Genomic DNA, 13091 nt, shown 5'->3' on the forward strand with positions numbered 1-13091 from the left:
AGGGGTCCAGATTTTGCAGCTCTTTCAGAACATCAGCTATCTGGATTTGGGTGAAGGAGAAATGGGGGAGGCTTGGGCGAGTTGCTGTGGGGGGGTGGAGGTCTGTTGATTGGGGTAGGGGTAGCCAGGTGGAAAGCATGACCTGCCGTAGAAAAATTCTTATTGAAATTCTCAATTATAGTGGATTTATCGGTGGTGACAGTGTTTCCTAGCCTCAGTGCAGTGGGCAGCTGGGAGGAGGTTCGCTTGGAGCTGTCACGCCCTGATCTGTTTCAGCTGTCCTTGTGCTTGTCTCCACCCCCTCCAGGTGTCACCCATCTTCCCCACTTATCCTCTGGGTATTTATACCTGTGTTTTCTGTCTGTCTGTGCCAGTTCGTCTTGTTTGTTAAATTTACCACCGTTTGTCCTGTCTTCTCCCAGCCTTTTTCTCATCCTCCTGGTTTTTGACCCTTGCCTGTCCTGCCCCTGTACCTGCCCGCCTGACCACTCTGCCTGTCCCTGAGCCTGCACCTTTGCTCCACCTCTGTATTACTGAACTCTGCCTGTCCCTGAGCCTGCCTGCCGTCCTGTACATTTGCTCCTACTCTGGATTATCGACCCCTGCCTGCCTTTACCTGTCGTTTGCCTGCCCCTGTTACAATTAACATTGTTACTTCACACAGTCTGCACTTGCGTCTTACCTTGACACCTGATAGGAGCGGAGTTTGCTTTTTTGCCTAAAATGTAATTTAAGGTGCTCCAAAGCTTTTTACTATAATTCTTGATATCATTTATTTTTGTTTCATAGTATAGTTTCTTCTTTTTGTTCTGTTTAGCCACATTATTTCTCAATTTGCAGTAGGTTTTCCAATTGGTTATGCAGCCAGACTTATTTTCCATTCCTTTTGCCCCATCCCTCTCAACCATAAAAATGTTAAATTCCTCATCAATCCACAGGGATTTAACAGATACAAATACTTCAACAGTATTTGGCATGAGATCCTCTCTGTGCTTTACTGGAATGTTGTTCTGAATATAGACTGCAACACCAATCCCGTTAGCATTGCTGTAGATGTTATAACCATGTATTGCTACCGCTATATCATCAAAGGTATTATCTAAGTCAGTTTCAGAGATAGTCAGTATATGAATGTCATTGGATGTCATTGGTTATTAACGACTTCATGAACCTTGATTCTTAGGCAACACATGTTAATGTGGGCAACTTTTTTGCACTTTTCTGGGATGCTTGATTGTTTTACTAAGCAGTTTATCAGTAGACATCAATCAAATGTATTTATAAAGCCCTTCTTACATCAGCTGATGTCACAAAGTGCTGTACTGAAACCCAGCCTAAAACCCCAAACAGCAAGCAATGCAGAAGCCCGGTGGCTAGGAAAAACTCCCTAGAATGGCCAGAACCTAGGAAGAAACCTAGAGAGGAACCAGGCTATGAGGGGTGGCCAGTCCTCTTCTGGCTGTGCCGGGTGGAGACTATAACAGAACATGGCCATGATGTTCAAATGTTCATAGATGACCAGCAGGGTCAAATAATACACTGCAAAAAGTCAGCTCTCAAAAACAAGAAAAAAAGCAATAAAATGAGGGAAATATTACTTAAAATAAGCAAAATTATCTGCCAACAGAACAGGAAAACTTTACTTGCCAAATGTTTTTAAACAAGTAAAAATATCTAGTCTCAAAGAATGCACAGATATCTTAAACCTAGTGCGTTCAGACTAAAAACAAGTAATTTATCTGGATACAAAGAAAAGATTTAAGAATAATTTTCTCAATATGTAGGAAAATGTGCTTAAATGTAGCAAATGCTAGTGCCATCATCTTGAAATAAGGCTATATGTTTAGTAAATATATCTTAAAACCAGTACAGCTACACTAAAAACAAGCACATTTGTCTGGATACAAAGAAAAGATTTAAGAATCATTTTCTCAATATGTAGGAAAATGTGCTTAAATTTAGAATCCAATGCTATTGCAATCGTCTTGATATAAGGCAATATGCCCAGGAATTTACAGAAAAATAGTATATTGTGCTTAAAATAAGTAATCCTGACTAAGATAAATGTACTACTACTAGAAATGAGATTGGCTTGCTTAAAGAAAGAATCTAATTTCTTTTCACTTCATTATTGAGGACTCAGTATATCCAGAGGCTGATATGGGCAGAACAAAGGATGCAAAAACAACAAAAGGCCATTGGTGGTCAAGGTGAAAATGTAAGACCAATGTGAAGATAACAAACCTTATTATAATAAGCAACAAACGCCCTGCCTATTTATTAAAGGCTATCAAATCGGTTCTCGGATGGGCCAATACACACAGTTCTGTTATTGGGACTGGAAATAAAATAATTGTATTGTGCAACCCTAGTCAGTAATGAACCTTTTCCACTCTGCCATAGCCTTTTTATATGAAGAAGTCATGTCCCGGTCATGGATGGCGTCCGAGAGGACTTCTGTCTGCAGCACAGAGAAGAGTGTCGCAATGCACTTGGGATATGTGAGGTGAAAGGTGTAATAACACGCCATGAGATTCGTCACGCTGGCAGATGTCCTCTTTTGGGAAGGTCACCACAGGCATGGTTCCAGTACGCAGTTGGTTTCACAGACAATCATGACAGGGCTGAAGAGTGGTCTCACCTGAAGAAAGGTGTTGGGGTCTTCTGCAGACTGACACAAACACAAAGAGAAAAACAAATGACCACAAAGACAATTCACACTCTTTGTATGTTAAGTAATGAAAATTCTAATACATGCACACATTTCTTACCAAGGATGTGAAGCATAGCCTCACTTGCATGTCCTAACTTCTTTGGTGGAGCCACAGGTGGTGGGAACATATCTGGTAAAGCCTTCATCATGGCGATTGAGTGCTTCACTGTTAAAAACAAAAATAGTTTCATTTGATTTACTGCAGCCAGTTATTTAAACAAAAATTAATCTGTTCATGGAATTCTCCATTGTCAACAGAGCCAGTAATTACCTTTGTCCAGCAGCGGTGGCTTCATGACCTTTTTGAACACTCCATAAAACTGTGCCTTGTTGTAAAAGTTCAGTTCAGGTAACCTCGATCGAGGATCCGCCGGAGTTCATCCATAACCTGAGACTAAGACTGTCTGTCTATCTATCTAGCTGAAGGCATAGGAAGCATTAGCCTGGTTACTACCAGACCGAATTCTAGCGAGCTCACTGTTTTACATTTGCACGAAGTAGTTTACCCCCGTCCCTGCTATGGCTTCTCACGTTGCTCAGTTCCCACACCATATCTCATTTGAGATTCGGTCTGGTGTTAACCAGGCTAAAGAAGCATAGGCCTACGTAAAATTAATACATTTGCTTACATGATCCAGTTCTCTGAAGCAGGGATACACTTGAAGTATCTTGATAGGCCTGTCCTGCTCCTTAGTAGCATCAGAGTCGATGAAGGCCCGTCTTGCTTGGAATTCAAGGTCCAGGAGCTGAGAAACATCCTTCTGGTTGGGTCTGGCCTTGGATTTGTACATCTCCTGTAGTTTTATAATGTCTCGCCTGGTTCTGTAGGCTCTCAGTAGTTTCTGATGCCAGAAAACATAACAAACCCAACCAATTAACATTTAAAAATGTAGACTGAAATTAAGACCAGTGATTCCGCTGGTACTACCCCCCCCCCAAAACCTCTCATTCCACAGAAAACACTGAAGACTAAACAGTCACTTTGTTTCTAGTCCCTCATTTAGAGTAGTAGAAGTTGCATTTATACAGAAACACTATCCACTATTTCAATTTGTGTACTTACCACCCAACTGTTCAACCTCTGGGGTGCTGCATCTAGATTGTGGGGATCTCTCCAAGATCAGGGTTGAGGAGGTGGATTCATCAGTCTCATCAGTGGACATCTCCTGGCTGCTCTGAAATCTAAGGCTTCGTGGCCTCTTTCTTGAAGGGGTCGCTCCCTGCTTCTTTTTGGGGGTTGTCACATTCTGAATCCTTTTCAAAAGCTGCTTCTTCACAGATTCCTAACAAACAAATTGTTTGTGTTATAAATCACATTAAACAAAATCGAATCCACATGTTGCCCTGATTGATCTGGATGAAGCACATCCCTATTTTGAGTGTCAGATGTTTGCACTTTGGCTGCCAGGTTCCAACAGTGCTGCGTTTGGAAACGTGTTGAATACCTGAGTAGTGACTTACCCACTCAGCTCCACTGGTTGTAGATCTGTCCCGCAGCTTCGCCATTACAGTGAGTTCACGGCTACATGGATACTGGAAGTCATCCCCTGCTGCTCTCTTAATGGAAATCATGCTTTTTACTGTATTCCTGATTAAATCGACAGCGAAGGTCTTTGTAAAGGATATTAGTCTCCTTGTCCAGCATGCTGTTTTTCAAAAAAGGTGCTTCTTGATTGCTCCAACTCTGTGTATAAGACATACTGTGGGCTGACAAGCGGTACGGTTCTGGTGGCACCATGTTGGTCTCTTGGGTTTGGAGAGGGGTGGGGGGATGGAGGGGACAGGAGGGTGGAGAGTGGAGGGGCTGAAATCACAGGTCCCAGAGGAGGTGCCTGGTCTACACATGTCTGATTCTTGACCCTGTACAAGACATACATTTAATCAATGGTAATTATAAATAAAAAAGAACACCACACTGTGACAACAACCTAACAACAAACACCAAAACAACTACATCTTTAGATACATGTACTGTAATGATGGGCAGAAAATGCTACTTTGATAACAGGAAACACTGTCTGCATGGTTAGATTAAATGTCTCCCAAATGTCAAAATCTAACATTACCTCATTTTCACCATGAGTAAATCTCCAAATGGTTCTCCTTCTGAAGAAGTGCTCTGGCCCGAGAAAGAGATCACGTAAATCCTGCAGCATGTCTGCTTATTTTAGCAGCTGAAAAACACATTTAACCACTGTAATATTCATATGTGAATACATACCGAATTATAATTGGATGCATTTTACCGCCGTATCCTACTGTGCGGTGATTGGTTAAGACCACCCAGACGGTTAGGTCATGGCCAGTTGATCGTGATTGGAGATAGGCGAACATGCAGTTGTAGCTAGTTAATAAAGAGTTATGTTAAGAAACATTCTGTAGTTCTGCGTTTTATTATTTGTACAAAGCGTACAAAACAAGACAACCACATGGTAAATAGTTAAGTAATTAGCAACTAAATCATAGTTTATAGACGCAAAGTGTCAGGTTGATATAGGTTATGAGACATTAGCATACTGTCTTCCCTTTCCAGTTAATGCAGGAATGATTTACCAAGAGCTAACAAAATTACACTACCAGTATATCCTTAACATTGACGTCAATTACTTTAAACCAAAAGATAGGGCAAGCGAATGAAACTAACGTTAACGCTAAATTGTCTCCCATATTGAAAATCTTAGGTAGTTCATCTTTGCTTGCCTAGCTAAGATTGTAGACAATGACTGACACCATCGAGAATTTAGCTTCGCCGTCTTTGGCGCCCTTTCTATTTATTTTCTATTGTCAATAGAAGGGGCGCCAAATACTGCGAAGCTAAATAATCGAAGGTGTCGGTCATTAGGGCACATTTACACCTCATTAACACTATTTCTGGCAATAAAGCACTCTCAATCTAACCAAAGTTCAAGTTTTTTCAACGTTCGTGCAGTTATCAACTGTTAACAGTCAACGTTACCTAGTTAAAATCAGCATGCTAACTTTGTTGGCCAACTTTCCAATTCAAATGAACGTTAGCTAATGTTAGCTTGCTAAGGAGAAAGGTAGACGTATAAACAACTGAACATTACCTTTTAATACTGCGATTGCTATATGATCCATGCCTGGATATGTGTCATCCATTCCATCTTCATTCATGGCGTTGTTAGATGACTCAAATATTTGGACCGTTTTATATAGGCCTCCCTTATGTAGCTAGATAATGTGATGAACTTACGTCCGTTAAGCAATATCACACGAGAGGGAGTGCTGAATATCAGCACGGCTGTGATTCGGTCGTATGTACGAGGCCGCAGATAATAATATTCAGTATAGCAGCAAGACGTCGAGTGTGATATTGCTTTAATACAACATTTCTACAAGCACAATTTATTACTTAACAGTAATAAGCGACAACAGATTATGATTTGTTTATTCATTTAATAATTGATTTGGCTCCGCCAACACACATAGTTCGAACTGGACTGGGACACAGTTCCCCAACTGGTCTGGGATTGGACTGTTGCCAATCACCACATATACATTTTCCTACACACTAGATTGCTACTGCTACTTTGTGTAGGTCTACACGTTACCGTCCTCTCCTGACGACCATTCATAATTTAACTCGAATGTTATTTGTGGAAATATGTTTATCTTTGCGGTGCGAAGTTTGTTACAATTTAAGATAGATTATGATCGTTAACGTAATTAACGGTACATAGAACACCTGTAAACCGGAGTGATACATGTATAGTTAAAAGTTTCAGGGCTGTTGTACTCTACTCCAATCAAGTTACTGGTGGTATTATAAATACCTGTGAACATAATTTTCGGTTCTTTCCGCCCTTTTCATCGAAAGCAGTGGGAATGTTTTACTTGCGTTTGTTTTTAGTAACGTTCAAGATGCTTTGGCGGTGCGTTATCTGCAGCGTTTTTATAACTTTTTAATTGAAACTGTTATTGAGCCATATCAATAGGTTGCACAGTCGCAGCCCTGATTTCTGGTTGCTCTGTGGTATTGACGGATGCACTGAGGAATATAGAGTGTACAATTCCTTCTATCATCATGTAAAGAGAAACCACCTTCAACACCTGCTTGATTGCACCCGACCAGATGAACAGCCATCGGAGGAAAGCCAAGTACCACCCGAACAAGTAGCTAGTTAGCATTATTTATTTTTTTGTTCTCTGGATTTAATTTTTTTTTTTTAAAGAACGGACGATACACGGACCAAAGTCATACTGTCCATAGGCTATTCGATCACTTTAGCTATAATGACTTATGGCTAAAGCTGGGTTAATGTGAAAATAATCAATGATAAATAGGAACAAAAAACTTAAATAGCTCTATTGGTGAAACTAGATACAATTTCAAATAATAATCTGTTTCTTTGATGTGGTACACAGGACAATATTCAACCCGATCAGCTTCTAGCTAACTCCAGCATCACTGATAAGCAACTCCATACATCTGACTCAGATGAAGGGCAAAGGGGGCACTGACCAACATGGAGCTGTCACAGTGCAACTAGTAAGTTACTCGGTTGGTAGCAATCTACTGAAATTGACCTTTTTTTTAAGTACTTAGATTTACTAATAGCATTCATAGTCAGTCTTTGCAACCACTTCTCCTGTCACAAACATTATACTTGTCATGAACTAATAATGTCCAGCCTGCACATGTCAGGATACTACATTCAATGTCAATTTTTCTTTTTAGGCTCTGACAACACATGCCGATGCTTTTGTGATAAATGCCAGAGCCAAGCATCGTTTCTCACAGGTAAGATGCTTTTTCTGAACAGAGCACAGCATTTAGTTTGTTACATTATGCAGAGCATTTTGTAGTGGTTCAGTGATGGTTGAGTTCATTCTCAGTGCTAGGTTGTCCACCTTACTATTGTTGATCCCTTATGTTAATGAATGTCATAAGCAAATCTGAATATCATAGGTATACATGATGGTGTGTTCCAACCTCCATGATTGATGACTTCCCCACCTCTCTCTCCCTCACATTTTCAGAAAGGCGTGAATGACATTGTTGCTGGGGTACAGCAGTATCAATCATCACTATTGGATAACCTCAGGAAGCAGATGGAGGCAGTGCTAAAGAAGCATTCATATATTTGACAATTTCATTGACCCTTTTGCTGGCGTTTCAACAACATTTAGACAGGACGGTGTTATTAAGAAGCAGTTTAGCTGTTTGGACGCAGAGGAAGTTCCAATTGCTCGAACCATATGCAGGATGAAATGTGGAGGATCAAAAGACATTTTCAAAGATAATTGTAAAAAATTATGTACCATTAGTCAAAAGTCTAGAACAGTTATTATTACACACAGGATTTTGTCTATGGTTGAAAAGGGACCCCAGATGTGCAGGGAAAGTTTTTTTCATGACATTGTTGATGGTGCTCTTCTAAAATCACATCCCTTATTTTCAGAGAAATCAAAGCCATTGCAGATGGTTCTGTACACGGATGAAATAGAATTTTGTAATCCACTAGGATCCTTTGCATCAAAAACAAGTTAATGGTGTACTACACTCTAGGAAATATAAATGCAGGTCTAAACTGGCTGCTATCAGGCTTACTTGCCATGGCTAGATCAGCAGACCTCCTTCAATCTGGTGTAGATATAATATTTAATAGAATCAAGGAAGACATGGATGCATTGTACAGTGGTGTTAAAATGCTAACTATTAACGGAGAGAACGATATGTGGTGCCATGGTCTCTCTCTGTGGAGACACCCTGGCACAACATGAACTAGCAGGGTTCAAAGAGGGTGTGGGCTTTGCCTACAGTAAGTGCAGACACTGTTCTTTTGAGGACATGCAGTCACACTTCAATGAGGATGCATATACTAAAAAGGACATTGGAGAAGCATGTCAGACAGTGTGACGAAATAGAAAAGGCACAGACGGACTTGCTTTGCACCAGCCTGAGAACAACATATGAGATCAATAGAAGGAGCAAGTTAGTTGAATTCCCAGCCTTTGATATTATACAACAAACTCCGCAAGACATTATGCATGTAATTCTGGAGGGCATAGCCCCATTGGAAATCAAATGTGTTTTGAATCATCTTGTCGTGTCAGGACAGATTGATCTGGACTCAGTGAATTTTGCTATTCTTGGTTTCCCTTATTCCCCTCTAGATGTTAAAGATCGGCCATCCCCAATTTCTGTTAGTACATTAACGTCAAGCGATGGTAAACTAAAACTGTCATCTAGGCAAATGCTTGTCCTGCTAAGGATATTGCCATTTGTTTTGGAGAGTTTGGAAGTCAATGCATATATACAACTGATAATTGAGCTAACAGAGATTGTACAGATGGTATTTGCACCTGTTCTTTCCATTGTGACTGTGTCTAGGTTGAAGTTACTCATTGAAAATCAGTTGAAGCTGGAAGGAGCTTTTTCCAGACCGCAATGTTACACCTAAACAGCATTATATGATACATTTGCCATCACAGATAGTCATTGGGGCCAATGGTTAGACATAGGTGTATGCGGTTTGAGTCTAAACATTGTTTAAAGAAACAATGGGCTTCCAAGCTCAATTGAAGAAAAAAAATTGCAAGTCTTTGATCAATCAGAACCAAATATATGAAAGCTGCCAAAATGTTGACAGTTCAATGCACCCAATTAATTTCAAATGAAGGGGAGATGGGACCTGTATCAGAGGTTAAAGATCTACAATATTTACGTGGAAAATTGAGGGACTTCCTAGGTTTCAATGAAGTAAACCATGTATCAGTCAAATGGCTTGTAATAAATTCTAATAAATACATAACTCAGAAGTCCATGATCTTTGCCAAAGTACTGATGGTAATATGCCAGAATTTGGACTGGTCAAAAACATATTTCTTGTTGATTCTAGGCTTTATTGTTTGGAATATCAACCATTTCAAACTATACACTTTGATAGATAACGTCATGGCTTATCAAGTTATGTCCCACACCTTGCACAGGCCACTGAGTTAGTGGATGCTGAAAAGCTGGTTGATTTTACCTCTCATTACACAATTAGCAACAAGAGCCAAACTTATGTACAAGTCAAATGCCATCTTGGGGATGTACAGTGGGGGGGAAAAAAGTATTTGATCCCTGCTGATTTTGTACGTTTTCCCACTGACAAAGAAATGATCAGTCTATAATTTTAATAGTAGGTTTATTTGAACAGTGAGAGGCAGAATAACAACAAAAATATCCAGAAAAACGCATGTCAAAAATGTTATAAAATGATTTGCATTTTAATGAGGGAAATAAGTATTTGACCCCCTCTGCAAAACATGACTTAGTACTTGGTGGCAAAAACCTTTTTGGCAATCAGAGGTCAGACGTTTCTTGTAGTTGGCCACCAGGTTTGCACACATCTCAGGAGAGATTTTGACCCACTCCTCTTTGCAGATCTTCTCCAAGTCATTAAGGTTTCGAGGCTGACGTTTGGCAACTTGAACCTTCAGCTCCCGCCACAGATTTTCTATGGGATTAAGGTCTGGAGACTGGCTAGGCCACTCCAGGACCTTAATGTCCTTCTTCTTGAGCCACTCCTTTGTTGCCTTGGCTGTGTGTTTTGGGTCATTGTCATGCTGGAATACCCATCCACGACCCATTTTCAATGCCCTGGCTGAGGGAAGGAGGTTCTCACCCAAGATTTGACGGTACATGGCCCCATCCATCGTCCCTTTGATGTGGTGAAGTTGTCCTGTCCCCTTAGCAGAAAACACCCCCAAAGCATAATGTTTCCACCTCCATGTTTGACGGTGGAGATGGTGTTCTTGGGGTCATAGGCAGCATTCCTCCTCCTCCAAACACGGCCAGTTGAGTTGATGCCAAAGAGCTCCATTTTGGTCTCATCTGACCACAACACTTCCACCCAGTTGTCCTCTGAATCATTCAGATGCTCATTGGCAAACTTCAGACGGGCATGTATATGTATTCTTGAGCAGGGGGACCTTGCGGGCGCTGCAGGATTTCGGTCCTTCACGGCGTAGTGTGTTACCAATTGTTTTCTTGGTGACTATGGTCCCAGCTGCCTTGAGATCATTGACAAGATCCTCCTGTGTAGTTCTGGGCTGATTCCTCACCGTTCTCATGATCATTGCAACTCCACGAGGTGAGATCTTGCATGGAGCCCCAGGCCGAGGGATATTTACAATTCTTTTGTGTTTCTTCCATTTGCGAATAATCGCACAAAATGTTGTCACCTTCTCACCAAGCTGCTTGGCGATGGTCTTGTAGCCCATTCCAGCCTTGTGTAGGTCTACAATCTTGTCCCTGACATCCTTGGAGAGCTCTTTGGTGTTGGCAATGGTGGAGAGTTTGGAATCTGATTGATTGATTGCTTCTGTGGACAGGTGTTTTTTTTTACAGGTAACAAGCTGCGGTTAGGAGCACTCCCTTTAAGAGTGTGCTCCTAATCTCAGTTCGTTACCTATATAAAAGACACCTGGGAGCCAGAAATCTTTCTGATTGAGAGGGGGTCAAATACTTATTTCCCTCATTAAAATGCAAATCAATTTATAACATTTTTCACATGTGTTTTTCTGCATATTTTTGTTGTTATTCTGTCTCTCACTGTTCAAATAAACCTACCATTAAAATTATAGACTGATCCTTTCTTTGTCAGTGGGCAAACGTACAAAGTGAGCAGGGGATCAAATACTTCCCCCCCACTGTAATAGAATGGTACAACAGTTCAAATGACTCAGTGTGTTCCCCAGATATGAAAAGTGTACTGTCTTTGTTCTGTACTGTATTTTGTCTACATGATTGCTGTGCTGTGTGTAAGATTGACAATAAAACAGTGAATTCCATTTGGTCATTATCTGTTCTTAATATGTGAAGAGATAAAGGATAAGATGCTTGAATTAAGAAATTCTGACTTTGACAAAGCAGTTTTGTACTTGTCAGTGTTGATCAAACATTGGACTGGGGACCGCAAGGAGTCATCAGGCCAGGTAGTCCTGAGGCATGGTCCTCCGAGAGAATTAGAGAGAGCATACTTAAATTCACGCAGGACACCGGATAAGACAGGGGAAATAATCCAGATATAACAGACTGACCCTAGCCCCCCGATATAAACTACTGCAGCATAAATACTGGAGGCTGAGACAGGAGGGGTCGGGAGACACTGTGGCCCCGTCCGACGATATCCCCAGACAGGGCCAAACAGGCAGGATATAACCCCACCCACTTTGCCAAAGCACAGCCCCCACACCACTAGAGGGATATCTCCAACCACCAATTTACCATCCTGAGACAAGGCCGAGTATAGCGCATGAAGATCTCCCCCACGGCACAACTCAAGGGGGGGCGCCAACCAGGACAGGAAGATCATGTCAGTGACGCACCCCTTCTAGGGGTGGCATGGAAGAGCACCAGTAAGCCAGTGACTCAGCCCCTGTAATAGGGTTTGAGGCAGATAATCCCAGTGGAGAGAGGGGACATGACAGTGATATTTATGTTTGAGCTGATAGTGAAGGGTGAGCTGCACACAGCCAACTTCCTACTAGGGCACCCCACCTCAGTGCTAACAGTATAACTCTGCTTCATAGACACATGCTTACTGCATGCAATTGCTATAGGATCAATAGAGGCATTCAAGGGACTTATAGGGACATAAATTAAGTTACTTACATTATGACTTCCAATGCTCCTGGGACTATGTACATTTTCTGCAGCACTATGACAACTCAGCGACACAATAGTAGGGATTATCTGAGCAGGGCTTGGTTCATTGATAAGTCATTGTCTCAACGCAGCCTTGAAATGTGTGGAAAGAGTCCAGGAGCCAAGATGATTTAGATGGACTTCGTCATGCCTGTAGAGCATCTTCTGTTTCCAGAAGGTGTCAAAGTTATCTATAAAAGGTATGCCAACAGAATGGCAGTAGTCTTTAAACCAGATATGAAGCGCTAAGGGCCTCCTGAACCTTTTGCATCCGCGACCCAGCGGCGGCACGGGACCAGAGATAATTGGATGCTTTTCAGGGCCTTGGAATGGCAAGCCAGACAAAATTAAACAGGCCTATTTATCTAATGAATATGAATTCGGAGGGCAGAAATGATTGAATATTAAAGCATTAGACGTCTCACTAAAGGCTTACATCATACAAAATCTATACTCAAATCCAAACTGTATCTCTAGCAGATTAGTAAGAATGTCACCCCGTGTTCAAGAAGGGCCTTTTCCCCTTTATTCAGATTACAACCTCTCACTTTCAGTATTTGAAAATTAAATGATCTCCAAAATATCGCTATTTTTAAAACAAGCGGATGGAGGATTTCTGTTTAATCCTCCAAAGACAGAACAAATATTACAACAATTTACATTGCCTAATTCTCTGTATGGTAGTAATAATAATTCATTTTATATTGTAAAGTGGTTTCT

The 13091-nt window shown here is 41.1% G+C and overlaps 1 long non-coding RNA gene across 2 annotated transcripts; it reads right to left on the reverse strand.

The window, feature by feature from the left end:
• Nucleotides 1-1471: 1471 nt before the first annotated feature.
• LOC115192066 (uncharacterized) lies at nt 1472-6451 on the reverse strand. 2 transcript variants are annotated; one of them, XR_003877870.1, is made up of 8 exons: nt 6286-6451; nt 5782-5814; nt 4780-4887; nt 4175-4573; nt 3777-3996; nt 3343-3555; nt 2772-2879; nt 1472-2671 (listed from the first exon to the last, which is right to left on the reverse strand). It is a non-coding gene; the product is annotated as an uncharacterized LOC115192066 (long non-coding RNA). The 2 variants fall into 2 exon arrangements; XR_003877869.1 differs by having other exon boundaries at nt 1472-2879.
• Nucleotides 6452-13091: the final 6640 nt, after the last annotated feature.

The sequence above is a fragment of the Salmo trutta genome, chromosome 4, assembly GCF_901001165.1.
Source record: "Salmo trutta chromosome 4, fSalTru1.1, whole genome shotgun sequence".
In the NCBI taxonomy this organism is placed as follows: Eukaryota; Metazoa; Chordata; class Actinopteri; order Salmoniformes; family Salmonidae; genus Salmo; species Salmo trutta.